Source organism: Bubalus kerabau, chromosome 12 (assembly GCF_029407905.1).
Source record: "Bubalus kerabau isolate K-KA32 ecotype Philippines breed swamp buffalo chromosome 12, PCC_UOA_SB_1v2, whole genome shotgun sequence".
Lineage (NCBI taxonomy): Eukaryota > Metazoa > Chordata > Mammalia > Artiodactyla > Bovidae > Bubalus > Bubalus kerabau.
The window spans coordinates 40,691,290-40,706,154 of NC_073635.1; positions in this window are offsets into that span (position 1 = coordinate 40,691,290).

Below are 14,865 nucleotides of genomic sequence, written 5' to 3' on the forward strand. Positions count from 1 at the left end.
TAAGCAATAGTATCCTATGTCAAAATTATGCAGCAGCTTTCCTCTAAATGTGTAACAGCAGAGCAAACTTCTGTGAACTGAACATTGAGTGTGCCAGGGTGCTGGCTACATGAGTGTGAACTCAATTTTGCTAAATAAATAAATACATACATGAATAAGGTCATATATTTCCTCACATCCAGTTATAAATTGTTTTATAAGCAATTACTACTAAGCTCTCTAATATAATACAGATAAACTGGATACAGTTGTAGGTCATTACTCACCAAGGAACAGCAGTGCAAAACTACCTTTATGAAGACCACAAATTGTAGCTTTCTGCACATTACAACATTTTCTTTAAGTGGTTCATGGATGTTATGTAGTTTTATGTACCCCTTTTGACCCAGTTGCTATGGGCATGCATAGAAATAAAAACCCTCAGAAAGTACACTTCAAATACTAATATTCTATGCTTTATAACTTCTCCATTGGTTTCTTCCTTGTATTATTACCTTACTATAAAGCCATTTCACAAGAGCAGTAAGACATTGAAAGATTTTAAATTACAAAAGACTGCCTGTTATGTTGCTTGAGCAAAGCCTCATTAATGCCAGTCAGCATTGCATACTGCAAATTAATTCTGCATTTTAAATACACGGAACCCTTTACAGCTCCAGACACTTAGGAAGAGAGGCTAACTTCTGTCTAAACATATTCTAAGGAACACAATAACAGACATTTTCAGTACCAGGATCAATCAAGATTATTCATGCTATATTTTTTATTCCAGACAATTTTTTATAGTTTATGTTTATCTTTTCAATTTTTGCTATAAAATCCCTTATAATTTTTCATGTATTTATAACTTAATTTTATTTATAGTTTGAAGGGAAACAAAACTAAAATTGTCTCAACACAAGAAAAATAGAGTGAGTAAAAATAGTTTTAATATTTCAAATACAAAGGGAGAGGTCATTTTAGAAATGTTCATTTGGAATTTGAAAATGATCTTTCTGTTATATTTCTGGCCTGATTTGAAATCTTCAGGGAAGGAAAATGATGAGTTTCATTTTCACTCTTAGGTAATCAATGTCCACGAAAGTCAATGTATTTTTTTTTAAATTGGTTAATATTTCCAGGGAATTCTAAAAGAGTATCAAATACAAAGGACAGAAATGGTAAGGAACTAACAGAAGCAGAAGAGATTAAGAAGAGCTATAAAGTATACACAGAAGAAATGTGCAAAAAAGGTCTTAATGACACAGATAACTATGATGGTGTGGTCATTCACCTAGAGCAGAACAACCTGGAGTGTGAAGTCAAGTGGACCTTCAGAAACAAAGTTAGGAACAAAGCTAGTGGAGGTGACCAAATTCCAGCTGAGCTATTTCAAATCCTAAAGATGATGCTGTTAAAGTGCTGCACTCAACAAGTCAACAAATTTGGAAAACTCAGCAATGGTCATTGGACTGAAAAAGGTTGCTTTTCATTCCAATTCCAAAGACTGTTTCAAAGAATGTTCCAAATACCATATGATTGCACTCATTTCATATGCTAGCAAGGTTATGCTGAAGATCCTCAAGCTAGGCTCCAGCATTATATGAACCTAGAACTTCCAGATGTACAAGTTGTGTTTAGAAAATGCAGAGGAACCAGAGATCAAATTGTGAACATTTGCTGGATCTTGGAGAAACCAAAGGAGTTCCAGAAAAACATCTGTTCCATTGACTACACTAAAGCTTTTGACTGTGTGACTCAAAACAAACTGTGGAAAATTCTTAGAGATGAGAGTATCAGGCCACCTTACCTGTCTCCTGAGAAACCTGTATGCAGGTTAAGAAGCCGTTAGAACTGGACATGAAACAACAGACTGGTTCAAAACTGGGAAAGGAGTATGATAAGGCTGTGTGATGTCATCCTTCTTATTTAACATATGCAGAGTACTTCTTATGAAATGCTTGGCTGGATTAACACAAGCTGGAATCAAGATTGCCAGAGGAAATATCAACAACTTCAGATATGCAGATGACACCACCCTTATGGCAGAACCTGAAGAAGAACTAAGGAGCCTCTTGATGAAAGAGAAAGAGGAGGGTGAAAAAGTTGGCTTAAAGCTCAACATTCAGAAAACTAAGATCATGGCATCCAGTCCCATCACTTCGTGGCAAACAGATGGGGAAACAGTGGAAACAATGGCAAGGAGATCCAACCAGTCAATCCTAAAGGAAATCAGTCGTGAATATTCATTGGAGGGACTGATGCTGAAGCTGAAACTCCAATACTTTGGTCCCCTGATGCAAAGAGCCAGCTCATTGGAAAAGCTCTTGATGCTGGAAAAGATTGAAGGCAAAAGAACAAGGGAGTGAAAGAGGATGAGATGGTTAGATGGCATAATTGACTCAATGGATGTGAATTTGAACAAACTCCCCAGGAGTTAGAGGATGACAGGGAAGCCTGACATGCTGCAGTCCATGAGGTTACAGAGTCTGACAGGATTTAGTTACTGAACTCACTTATTAGTGAATATTAGTATTAGTTTTTGGCAACCCACTCCAGTACTCTTGCCTGGAAAATCCCATGGACAGAGGAACCTGGTAGGCTGCAGTCCATGGGGTCACACAGAGTCGGACACGACTGAAGTGACTTAGCAGCAGCAGTATTAGTTTATAACATGTGCAAATTACTGGCATTGGAACACACAAAAACTTTATACAAATCTAAGTAATAAGTGAGTTCAGGGATATAACTACTAGGGCAAGTTTGTATGCCTGACACACTGAGGTCAAACAAACCGGAATGTCAGAATTGGCCCAGAGAATAGTATATTGCAGGGCCATGTAAGGGTAGCTCATGCTCTAAAAATCCCAAGCTCCATGAAGAGATTAGGCAAATCATTTTTAAAAGCCAGATGAGGGAAGGGAGGTCACAGCGTATGTGGTCAGTTTATGCACAATTCTCTGGCTGATGGTGAGGTAACAGGGCAGTGTCACAGGGGTTAACATTATCAATTCTTAAGCTCCAGAAAGCCTGGGGTTATATGCTTATGGTCATGAAGTACTTAACATCTTCCCTCATTTGGTAATGGGTCTTTACATCTGTTAAAAAAAAAAAAATTAAGAAATGTGCATTGAATACTAAAATCTGGGTACTGCAGAGTGGAGCTAAAGCAGAGGCTATGGAGAAAGACTTGTCCCAGGAAGGCCCCAAAAGATCCTGCTCAGTTACACTTTGATGGGCTTTCCACCCAGTAAATATTCTCCTTCTATAGAGAAGCAGCAACTTGTGAATTGGATTTACATGTACCATGCCTATGAATTCCATGTTTCATGTAAGTAACTCATATTTTTATGAGTATATTATTTCATATATTTATATATAAAAGGGTATATCTTTTATACACACAACTGCTTTTAATAATATCACATCAAGTACTAACCTTTTTATAAAATATTTCACCCTGTGTGATATAAATAATATATAAATATTTATAAAATTTTAAATGATCTGTAAACAAAGCAAATATACTATACTAAATTAGTATCATAGCATGAAAGCATTAGTTGCTCAGCTGAGTCTGACTCTTTGCGACCCTATGGACTGTAGCCTGCCAGTCTCCTCTGTCCATGGGATTATCCAGGCAAGAATACTGGAGTGCATTGCCATTTCCTTCTCCAGGGGATCTTCCCAACCCAGGGATTAAATCTCGGTCTCATGCATTGCAGGCAGAGTCTTTATTGTCTGAGCTACCAGGGAAGCCTAAAATTAGTATATATAATGTTTAACACAAACACATCCTACAATTTAGGGTGAAATATTTCTGAAACATAAGCTTACTTAGAATTATAACTATATGTTGAAATTTTCATGAGATATATATATATATATATATATATAGTAAAATCTGAATAGAATATACTTTCCAATAGTACAACTGTGTTCTCGTATCACAAAAATGCTTTCCCAAAATAAACCTTTAACATAATATTAACTTTAGCTATCTGCATGCCAGTCTTTCACAACAGTCTGCAAGCCAACCTTCAGTCAAAGAAATCAGGTAATAAATTCAGAGATTCAAATCTAGAGTGTTTTATCATGAATTCAAAACTCAAGGCTGTGCCAGTTATTTGAATATTCTTTCAAGGCAAATTCTTAAATAAGTTCAGCGGTTTAATAGACTTCTCTTACTGGAAAGTTTTCTAAAACGGACTCTGAAGCTGCAACCTATGCTTTTAATAGTATACAGAGAGAGAGAGGAAAAAAAAAAAAAGTGCTTTGTGTTTTATAGTCCATACACTGATAGCAAACAAACACTATTCCTTGCAAACATAATTTTAAGATGTGTTTTTTTTTTTAATTCAGTGCTTTAAATTTGTATTTTAAACTAATGTATGCAAATTGTACATTATCTAAATTTGAATGGGAATTTATAACTTTTAGAGCAATGATTTAGAGTTAAAAAAAAAAAAAAGATATTTCATAATATACTGGAAAGTGCCAGTTGGCACTGGGGCCCTTGGACTTGACCCACAGCTCTATTACCATCTGACTGTCATTTCATGGCATCCTTGTATTTGTCTGTAAAATGGGAAGTTTATATTAGAGAATCTCCTCCAACTATCCAGTTCGAAAATGCAGTATCAACGTGAGATATTATCAGATCTGTTACCACAAAACTTAAGGTAGTGTTTGTTTTTCTGAATATTATTCTCTAAGTTTAAATCTTCATAAAATAATGTGAATAACTTGATAAACTGCAGGAAAGCTGAGACTTTCCCACTGACTCTGTTACATTTGCTCTTAACTTGCTAATAGCTTTGAAAATGCATGTGACTTTTGTTAAAGCCAAAGTAAAAATTTTAATCTCATGTTTCATATACATCTTAGCTTTTTATTCAGAAGGAAGAAAAGCAACTATCAAAGGCCTGATGTTTACTGGCTATACATTCACGTTCTTTTCAGAAAACGAGCCAGTGTATCCAGTACCTTTTGAGATAGTTGAGTATTTAAGGCCAAATGGGCTTATCAGATAGCTCAGTTGATAATGAATCCACCTGCAATGTAGGAGAACCCGGTTTGATTCCTGGGTTGGGAATATCTGCTGGAGAAGGGATAGGCTACCCACTCTGGTATCCTTGGGCTTCCCTTGTGGCCCAGCTTTAAAGAATCCACCTGCAATGCAGGAGACCTGGGTTTGACCTGGGTTGGGAACACCCCCTGGAAAACAGAAAGGCTACGCACTCCAGTATCCTGGCTTGGAGAATCCCATGGACTGTATATTCTGCTGCTGCTAAGTCGCTTAGTCGTGTTCAACTCTGTGCGACCCCATAGACGGCAGCCCATGAGGCTCCCCCGTCCCTGGGATTCTCCAGACAAGAACACTGGAGTGGGTTGCCATTTCCTTCTCCAATGCATGAAAGTGAAAAGTGAAAGTAGAAGATGCTCAGTCGTATCCGTCCATGGACTGCAGCCTACCAGGCTCCTCCATCCATGGGATTTTCCAGGCAAGAGTACTGGAGTGGGGTGCCATTGCCTTCTCAGGAACTGTATATTCTATGGGGTCTCAAAGAGCCGGACACTAATGAGCGACTTTCACTTTCACTTTCAAAGAAACTAATCACAGTGATGTTGGATAGAAACTCTTCAGCAAATGTGAAATCTATCCAGCTGTCAAGTAAAATTTAAAAGGCTAGAGTGTTTTGTTTTTTTTAAATTTATCTTTAAAATCGAAGCTCTATGCCTTTTAAGGGAAAAAAATCAAGTCACATGAGAAACATGCTCACTTTCAAGGTCTTAAAAAAAGTACTTCTTACAGGTTTGGGACAAGGATCTCTGAAGTGATGTATTTTAACAAAACAAGAAAATAGCTGTACATGAGTCACTACTTCTAGAGTTCATCTTTTGAATTACCTTCTTTATCTCCAAGCTCCCAACTAATATAACTTCAACAAAACTACTGTACTGTTTATCTTTTAACCCTCAGGTCATGTAATTGTAACAGATAGATGATTCTGTAAAACACTAACACCTCTCTGATTTAGTCTTCTGAGTTGTCCCCCTGGTGATGAGAGGTATGTAAATGAACCAGAAATAGATTATAGAACCATATGCCAAAAAAAAAACTATTTTGAAAATATATATTAATAAGTATAAAGCGTAACTGGAAAACATTTCTTTTCTGAGGAAGAAAATTTGATTTTCTCTTCAAGAAGGATATCAAATGCTGTACCTTTTGTGAAGATTCTCCCTAATAAAAGTGTTTATTAGCATCAACAAATATTTCTTAATAACCTCCTCTGTGCCAAATACTTTTTAACGATATGGTTAAAAGAATAAGAAATAATTCCCTTCCTCAAAAAGTTGGCAGTATATTAAATGTGGTCATTTTTATGAAGCTTCCACATCTCCTAAATGTATTTGGTAACAAACATAAATATCTCAAAATAAAGGGAACAAAAATAATAAAATCTAAAGAGAGTCAGATTAAATAGTGACATTTTTACACTGTGGATTATATATATATATATATATATATATATATACACACTCATGTATATATTTTTTTTTCTTCAGAAGAATACAGAATTATAGCTCTTTGTAAAAGATCAATGTATTTTAGTCCTATAATGATATTGAAATAAATATATTTAGTCCAAATAAATAAGGTTTAATGCTTAAGTTTGTGACAGTTTTTATGAAATTGAAATGGAGAGGGGCAATATTTAAAATGATTAAACAGTATGTATAGAACATTTTATAAAACATTTCATATTAGTAATACCAATAACAGAAATCCACTTTCAAATCAAGAGAATACATGATTTAAGGAAAATAATTTTAGGAAAGGAGAAAAAATATCTAGAATTTCTAATTATTACCTCAATGTAAAACTCAACACCTCTTAAATATGTCTCTTTGTTATGTTGTATTAACATTCTTACAATTTCAAGTACTTTAACAAAGATTTCTTTTTATTAAACCTTACCTGGTAAGAATTTGATAAGAATGAATAGACTTTTTTACTTCCCTTCAATGAAAGGGGAAAAAAAATTGCCATTCTATTTATATAATATCTTTTTCTAACCATTTGAATTACCAAGGGACCTAATATAAGCAAGGAAAGAGATCATCAACACTAATTTGGGTTGACTTTCATGAGTCACTTTGGAAAGATGTCTAAACTAATTCTATAATTCACAATGTTCTGCAATAATCCAGACAACTATGGGACACTTTAAGAAACAAAATATAAATTTTCTCCAGCGTATATACAGTATGAGATGGTGGTGTATGTGTATCTGTGTGTGTGCACATATAAGTGTGTGTGTATAGTGAATTAGAAGGAAGCAGCCAGAAAGGTAGCTATCTTCTTTTGGGACTCCACATCAAAAGAAACAGGAAATCAGAGTAAATATGATTCATACTCCTGACACTGAGCTCAGTCGCTCTGAATCCCTCTTTGCCTTTCTTTCAGCCTTTACTCTTTTTAAGTTCTGTTAGGTCTCTTTTTCATTCCCCTCTGTGGCACTGAAACTCTTTCAAGAGCTTGGAATCTGAGCTTTAAAATTGTACTTGCAAGTTAGGATTTGTAGCAATTCCTTTCCCTTTGGGTGACTTCAGCATCTGATAGATTCATTGAATTTTAGAGTTTAAAGAGACATTAGAAAATTCTTTTCTTAACCTCTATTATTGGTAAAGAAATTAAGACAGAAAGACTGGCTGGCCAAAAATCAAACATTTAGAGGTCAATGGATGATGTATCATATCTTATTTGTATGATGCAGGGTAGAAATTATCTTGACTCATGTTAATATACTTCAACAAAAAATTCAATCTTATTTTAAATCCCATATTTTAAAGGATAAGTTTACAGACTTTAAAGAGACCTTTGAACTTATCTCATTAAAATTCTCATAAATTGCCCAGAATACTCCCAGGCAAGAGGTTAATAACAAAGACCCGACAATAGACTAGATTTAGAGCATGCAGTTCATTCAATCCAGATGGCCATTCAATTTAACAGGAAAAAAGAAATGTTTTTCCCTGGAAGGAACTTATAACCAAATCTTAAAAGACCATCTGCTTAATTAATATATCCAAATATATTCATAAAATACACCTTTCTCTGTTCATCTGGAAAAATACCATGCTCTAAATCTGGGATGTTGAAAGGGCCGATCAGATATTCTGAAACATGATCTACAAATGGAGAGTCTGATAAGTTTAAAACCAAATATTATGATAAATGTGTTTGAATATGGTCAAAAGTGTAGGTCTAAGTATTGCAACTGTATAGGTAATTTATCAACATGGCTTAGACCCTTTTGTGTTAATGGTTGATTGTGAGCAAGGCTTGACTGAACTTTACCAACTGGTATTTTGTGCTTTTAAGCTAACTGACATTGTACATATCATCTCAAAGTACAAAACATTTTTACCAATCTTATTGCTTATTGAGCTCTCTAAAGCATGGAGAAGTATAGAAATCTGTACACAGTCTTATTAAAAAGTTGGTATAACGCAAGAAGGGAAGTTTGCTTGAGGAAGGAAAACCCATACACACACATATACCTAATAAAGGGCACATTCAGCAAATATTTACAAACTTTTAAATAAGCTACTGAATGCACACATGAAAGATAACAAGACCTTGTTTTCTGTAGCTCATTAAACTGAAACTTTTTGCAAATGAAATTTCCTTTGAAAAATAAGTCACTACCTCCTTTCTTTTGCTTCAATTGTCTGCTTCATATATTGAGCAACAACTAACGAAATATACCCTTCACTTGCTTAAATCTTGATCCACTCATTTGGTGGTTTATGCTGATGTCAAGTTAGACAAGGCAACAAGTTTTCCTCAATTTATTCTTCATAAAGAAACAAGAATGTGCTTTAAAATGAACTACCATGAAACTGGGCTTTTGGGAACATATAGCATGTAAAAATTGAGTACCTTTGCCTTACATAATTTCTTTAGTCCCTGATATTGAGGGTCAAAATTGCCCTTTCAGTTATGTCCATATTTCAACACACTCAGTCAAATGACTCACCAGATTCTAGAAACATTTTGTATTTTAAATCCTTTTTGAAACATAATCACTAATGAGTTATTTGATTATCATAATTAGAAACAGTAATCACTAATCTTGATGAAAATTAAGACATTATCTCAAGAGGACTCTGGTCAAATACATGTGTTGACATGCTATTTGTTTTTATGATAGTTATTCATTGTGATTGAGTATAAAATTAATTTATGTAAAAGAAGTGACAGATCCTTGGTATGAGAATTCAATACAAACATAAAGTATATAAGACAGAATTGAGCAGAATATCACTTTTAATTTCTTTACAAAATAAAAATATATAAATAGTCCCTAACTAAAATGCCCCCATATCATTTCTGTCCTTTATTGAGCCCATCTTTGAATGAAATGTTGCGTTACTATCTTTAATTTTCTTGAAGAGATCTCTAGTCTTTTCCATTATATTGTTTTCTCTATTTCTTTGCATTGATCACTGAGGAAGGCTTTCTTATATCTCCTTGCTATTCTTTGGAACTTGGCATTCAAATGGGTATATCTTTCCTTTCCTCCTTTTCTTTTCGCTTCTCTTCATTTCACAGCTATTTGTAAAGCCTCCTCAGACAGCCATTTTGCTTTTTTGCATTTCTTTTTCTTGGGGATTGTCTTGATCTTTTTCTCCTGTGCAATGCCATGAATCTCCATCCATAGTTCATCAGGCACTATGTCTATCAGATCTAATCCCTCGAATCTATTTCTCACTTCCACTGTATAATCGTAAGGGATTTGACTCAGGTCATACCTGAATGGTCTAGTGGTTTTCCCTACTTTCTTCCATTTAAGTCTGAATTTGTCAATAAGGAGTTCATGATCTGAGCCATAGTCAGCTTGCAGTCTTGTTTTTGCTGACTGTATAGAGCTTCTCCATCTTTGTCTGCAAAGAATATAATCAGTCTGATTTTGGTATTGACCATTTGGTGATGTCCATGTGTAGAGTCTTCTCATGTACTGTTGGAAGAGGGTGTTTGCTATGAGCAGTGAGTTCTATTGGCAAAACTCTGTTAGCCTTTGCCCTGCTTCATTCTGTACTCCAAAGCCAAATTTGCCTGTTACTCCATGTGTTTCTTGACTTCCTGATGAAAAGGACATCTATTTTGGTTATTAGTTCTAGAAGGTCTTCTAGTTCTTCTTCATAGAGCTGTTCAACTTCATCTTATTCAGCATTACTGGTCAGGGCATAGACTTGGATTACTGTGATATTGAATGGTTTGCCTTGGAAATGAACAGAGATCATTCTGTCATTTTTGAGAGTGCATCCAAATACTGCATTTCATACTCTTTTGTTGACTATGATGGCTACTCCATTTCTTCTAAGGGATTCCTGCCCACAGTAGTAGATATAATGGTCATCTGAGTTAAATTCACCCATTCCAGTCCATTTTAGTTCTCTGATTCCTTAAATGTCAATATTCACTCTTGCCATCTCCTGTTTGACCACTTCCAATTTGCCTTGATTCATGGACCTAACATTCCAGGTTATTATGCAATATTGCTCTTTACAGCATTGGACATTGCTTATATCACCAGTCACATCCAAAACTGGGTGATTTTTTTTTTTGCTTTGGCTCCATCCCTTCATTCTTTCTGGAGTTATTTCTCCACTGATCTCCACTAGCATATTGGGCACCTACTGATCTGAGGAGTTCATCTTTCAGTGTACTATCTTTTTGCCTTTTCATACTGTTCATGGGATCCTCAAGGCAAAAATACTGAAGTGGTTTGCCATTCCCTTCTTCAGTGGACCACGTTTTGTCAGAACTCTCCACCATGACTGGTCCATCATGGATGACCCTACATAGCATGGCTCATAGTTTCACTGAGTTAGACAAGCCTGTGGTCCATGTGATCAGATTGGTTAGTTTTCTGTGACTGTGGTTTTCAGTCTGTCTGCCCTCTGATGGAGAAGCATAAGAAGCTTATGGAAGCTTCCTGATGAGAGGGACTGAGGGGGAAACCTAGTCTTATTCTGATGGGTGGGACATCCTCAGTAAATCTTTAATCTAACTTTCTGTTGATGGGTGGAGCTGTGTTCCCTCCATACTATTTATCTGGGGCCAAACTATGGTGGAGGTGATGAAGATAATGAAGACCTCCTTCAAAAGATCCCACGCATGTACTGCTATACTCACTGCCCCCAACCCTGCAGCAGGCCACCACAGACCCATGCCTCTGCTTTAGTCTCCTGGACACTTCCGGGAAAGTCTGGGTCAGTCTCTTGTGGGGTCACTGCTCCTTTCTCCTGGGTCCTGGTGCACACACGGTACTGTGTGTGCCCTCCAAGAGTCAATTTCCCAGTCTTGTGTGAGTTCTGGCAGCTCTATGGTGGGGTTAATGGTGACCTCCTCCAAGAGGGCTTATGCCATACCCAAGTCTCCTGCACCCAGAGCTCCTGTTCCTGTGGCAGTCAACTGCTGACCCATAACTCCACAGGAGATGCTCAAACACAGTTCTGTTTCAGTCTCTGTGGGGTTCCTGGGTCCTGGCGTGCACAAGGTTTGTTTGAGCCCTCTGAGCATCTCTGGCAGGAATGGGGTTTGATTCTAAAAGCAAATTTGTCCCTCCTACCATCTTTCTGGTGCTTCTGCTTTGCCCTTGGGCATGGGGTATCACCTCATGAAATGGTATGGACCTAACAAAATGGTATGGACAGAAATGGTATGGATCTAACAGAAGCAGAAGATATTAAGAAGAGGTGGCAAGAATATACAAAAAAGATCTTCATGACCCAAATAATCACAATGGTGTGATCAGAAACCTAGAGCCACATATCCTGTAATGCGAAGTCAAGTGGTCCTTAGGAAGCATCACTACAAACAAAGCTAGAGGAGGTGATGGAATTCTAGTTGATCTATTTCAATCCTAAAATATGATGTTGTGAAAGTGCTCCACTCAATATGCCAGCAAATCTGGAAAATTCAGCAGTGACCACAGGACTAGAAAAGGTCAGTTTTCATTCCAATCCCAAAGAAAGGCAATGCCAAAGAATGCTCAAATTACTGCACAATTGCACTTATCTCACACACTAGCAAAGTAATGTTCAAAATTCTCCAAGTCAGGCTTCAACAGGACTTGAACCGTGAACATTCCTATGTACAAGCTGGATTTAGCAAAGCCAGAGGAACCAGAGATCAAATTCTCAACATCTGTTGGATTATCGAAAAAGTTAAGAGAATTCCAGAAAAAAACATCTATTTCTGCTTTACTGAAAATGCCAAAGCCTTTGACTGTGTGGATAACCACAAACTCTGGAAAATTCTTCAAGAGGTGGGAATACTAGACCACCTGACCTGCCTTCTGAGAAATTTCTATCCAGGTCAGGAAGCAACAGTTATAACTGGACATGGAACAACATACTGGTTCCAAATTGGGAAGAGATTATGTCAAGGCTGTATATTGTCACCCTGCTTATTTAATTTATATGCTGAGTACATCATGAGAAACACTGGGCTGGATGAAGCACAAGATGGAATCAAGATTGCCAGGAGAAATATCAGCAACCTCAGATATGCAGATGACACCACCCTATGGCAGAAAATAAAGAAGAATTAAATAGCCTCTTGATAAAAGTGAAAGAGGAGAGTGAAAAAGTTGGCTTAAAGCTCAACATTCAGAAAACGAAGATCATGACGACAACTAATCACATCATTTCATGGCAAGTAGATGGAGAAACAGTGGAAATAGTGGCAGACTTTAATTTTAGAGGCTCCAAAATCATGGCAGACAGTGACTGCAGCCTTGAAATTAAAAGACATTTACTCCTTGGAAGAAAAGTTATGACCAATCTAGACAGCATATTAAAAAGTAGAGACATTACTTTGCCAACAAAGGTCCATTTAGTCAGGGCTATGGTTTTTTCCAGTAGTCATGTATGGATGTGAGAGTTGAATTGTAAAGAAAGCTGAGCACAAAGAATTAATGCTTTTGAACTGTGGTGTTGGAGAAGACTCTTGAGAGTCCCTGGGACTGCAAGGAGATCCAACTAGTCCATTCTAAAGAAAATCAGTCCTCTGATGCACAGAGCCCCTGATGCTGGGAAAGATTGAAGGCAGGAGCAGAAGGGGACGACAGAGGATGAGATGGTTGGATGGTATCACCGACTCAATGGACATGAATTTGAGTAAGTTCCACAAGTTGGTGATGAACAGGGAGGCCTGGTGTGCTGCAGTCGATGGGGTAGCAGAGTCAGACACGAAGGAGCAACTAAAGTGAACTGAATCAAATGGATACCCAGATATTTGTATATTATTATTATAAAATCACTAAATGCGCCCAACATGCTCAATACCCAATGCATTTAAATCTAAATAATCATTTAAGTTTTGCCCCTTCTAAGAGATTTATAAGATTTTTCTTTTCTTCCTTGTTTTTTTTTTTTTTTTTAGTCACAGTAAAATAAATTCTTCTGTATTTAACTGTTACTGATATTTTCAAGCCTCTATTTTCCACTTATTATTATCATAGTGCACTTCAGTTCAGTTCAGTCACTCAGTCATGTCTGACTCTTTGCAATACCATTAATTGCAGCACTCCAGGCCTCCCTGTCCATCACCAACTACCGGAGTTCACTCAAACTCATGTCCATCGAGTTGGTGATGCCATCCAGCCATCTCATCTCTGTTAGCCCCTTCTCCTCCTGCCCCTAATCCCTCCCAGCATCAGGGTTTTTTCCAATGAGTCAACTCTTCGCATGAGGTGGCCAAAGTATTGGAATTTCAGCCTCAGCATCAGTCCTTCCAAAGAACACCCAGGACTGATGTCCTTTAGTATGGACTGGTTGGATCGCCTTGCAGTCCAAGGGACTCTCAAGAGTCTTCTCTAACACCACAGTTCAAAAGCATCAATTCTTTGGCACTCAGCCTTCTTCACAGTCCAACTCTCATATCCATACATGACCACTGGAAAAACCATAGCCTTGGCAAGATGGACCTTTGTTGGCAAAGTAGCTTAGGAAAGATTATTCTTTTGAATTGCTTTCAATTTTCTTACTTCTCAATTACTCCTCAGCTTCCTTAACACTTGACTGTAATTACTTTTGGAAAGTCATTCCTCTGATTTCTTTTCCTTTTTGACCACAATGGTAATCTCTCTCCTCAGCAACTCTCTTCATTTCAGTATCCTGACTCTTCCTTTCTCATTGGGAACATCCTACATAATGGCATTCCTAAAGTCTATACTTGTGGGTAGCTTCTCACCATTTTTTATTTCTCAGAGACTCTTCATGTCATCCTATACATTTCATTATCCCTTATACACCTGTAAGTGATGGCATCTAAATTTACTGCCTCATAAGAGAACTAATTGTTTTTCAATACTTCATTCTGCAATTTTAAATGTTTGCTGGTATTTCGTCTAAGATTTCTTCACACATCTTAAAATCAACCCACTAGCTTAGACATTATAATTTTCCTTTCACATCCATAGCAAAGATAACTCTTAACATCCATTTATCTGTAGAATAATTATGCATTTTGTGTCTATTTTCCCTTTGAGATCCTAGTACTGTGCATAGACTAATTATTTATTTTGAGTAAAATATTTGGCGTAATTTCAAATTCTGTTATGGAACCATATATTACATGGGAATTCATAGAACCCCATATATTGCTACAGCTAATTAGAATCATGGAATATTATTTCATTCACACATGTTGCATACAGGCATAGTCTTCAGAATATCCCAGTGTAAAGAAAGCACTATTAATCACTGTAAAATCATAAGCAAGTGGTTGTGTCCCCATGGGTATAATATAACCCCCTCTTGCCTGTCAGGGTAGGTAGTTAGGAGGCTTAAATGTGATAGGTA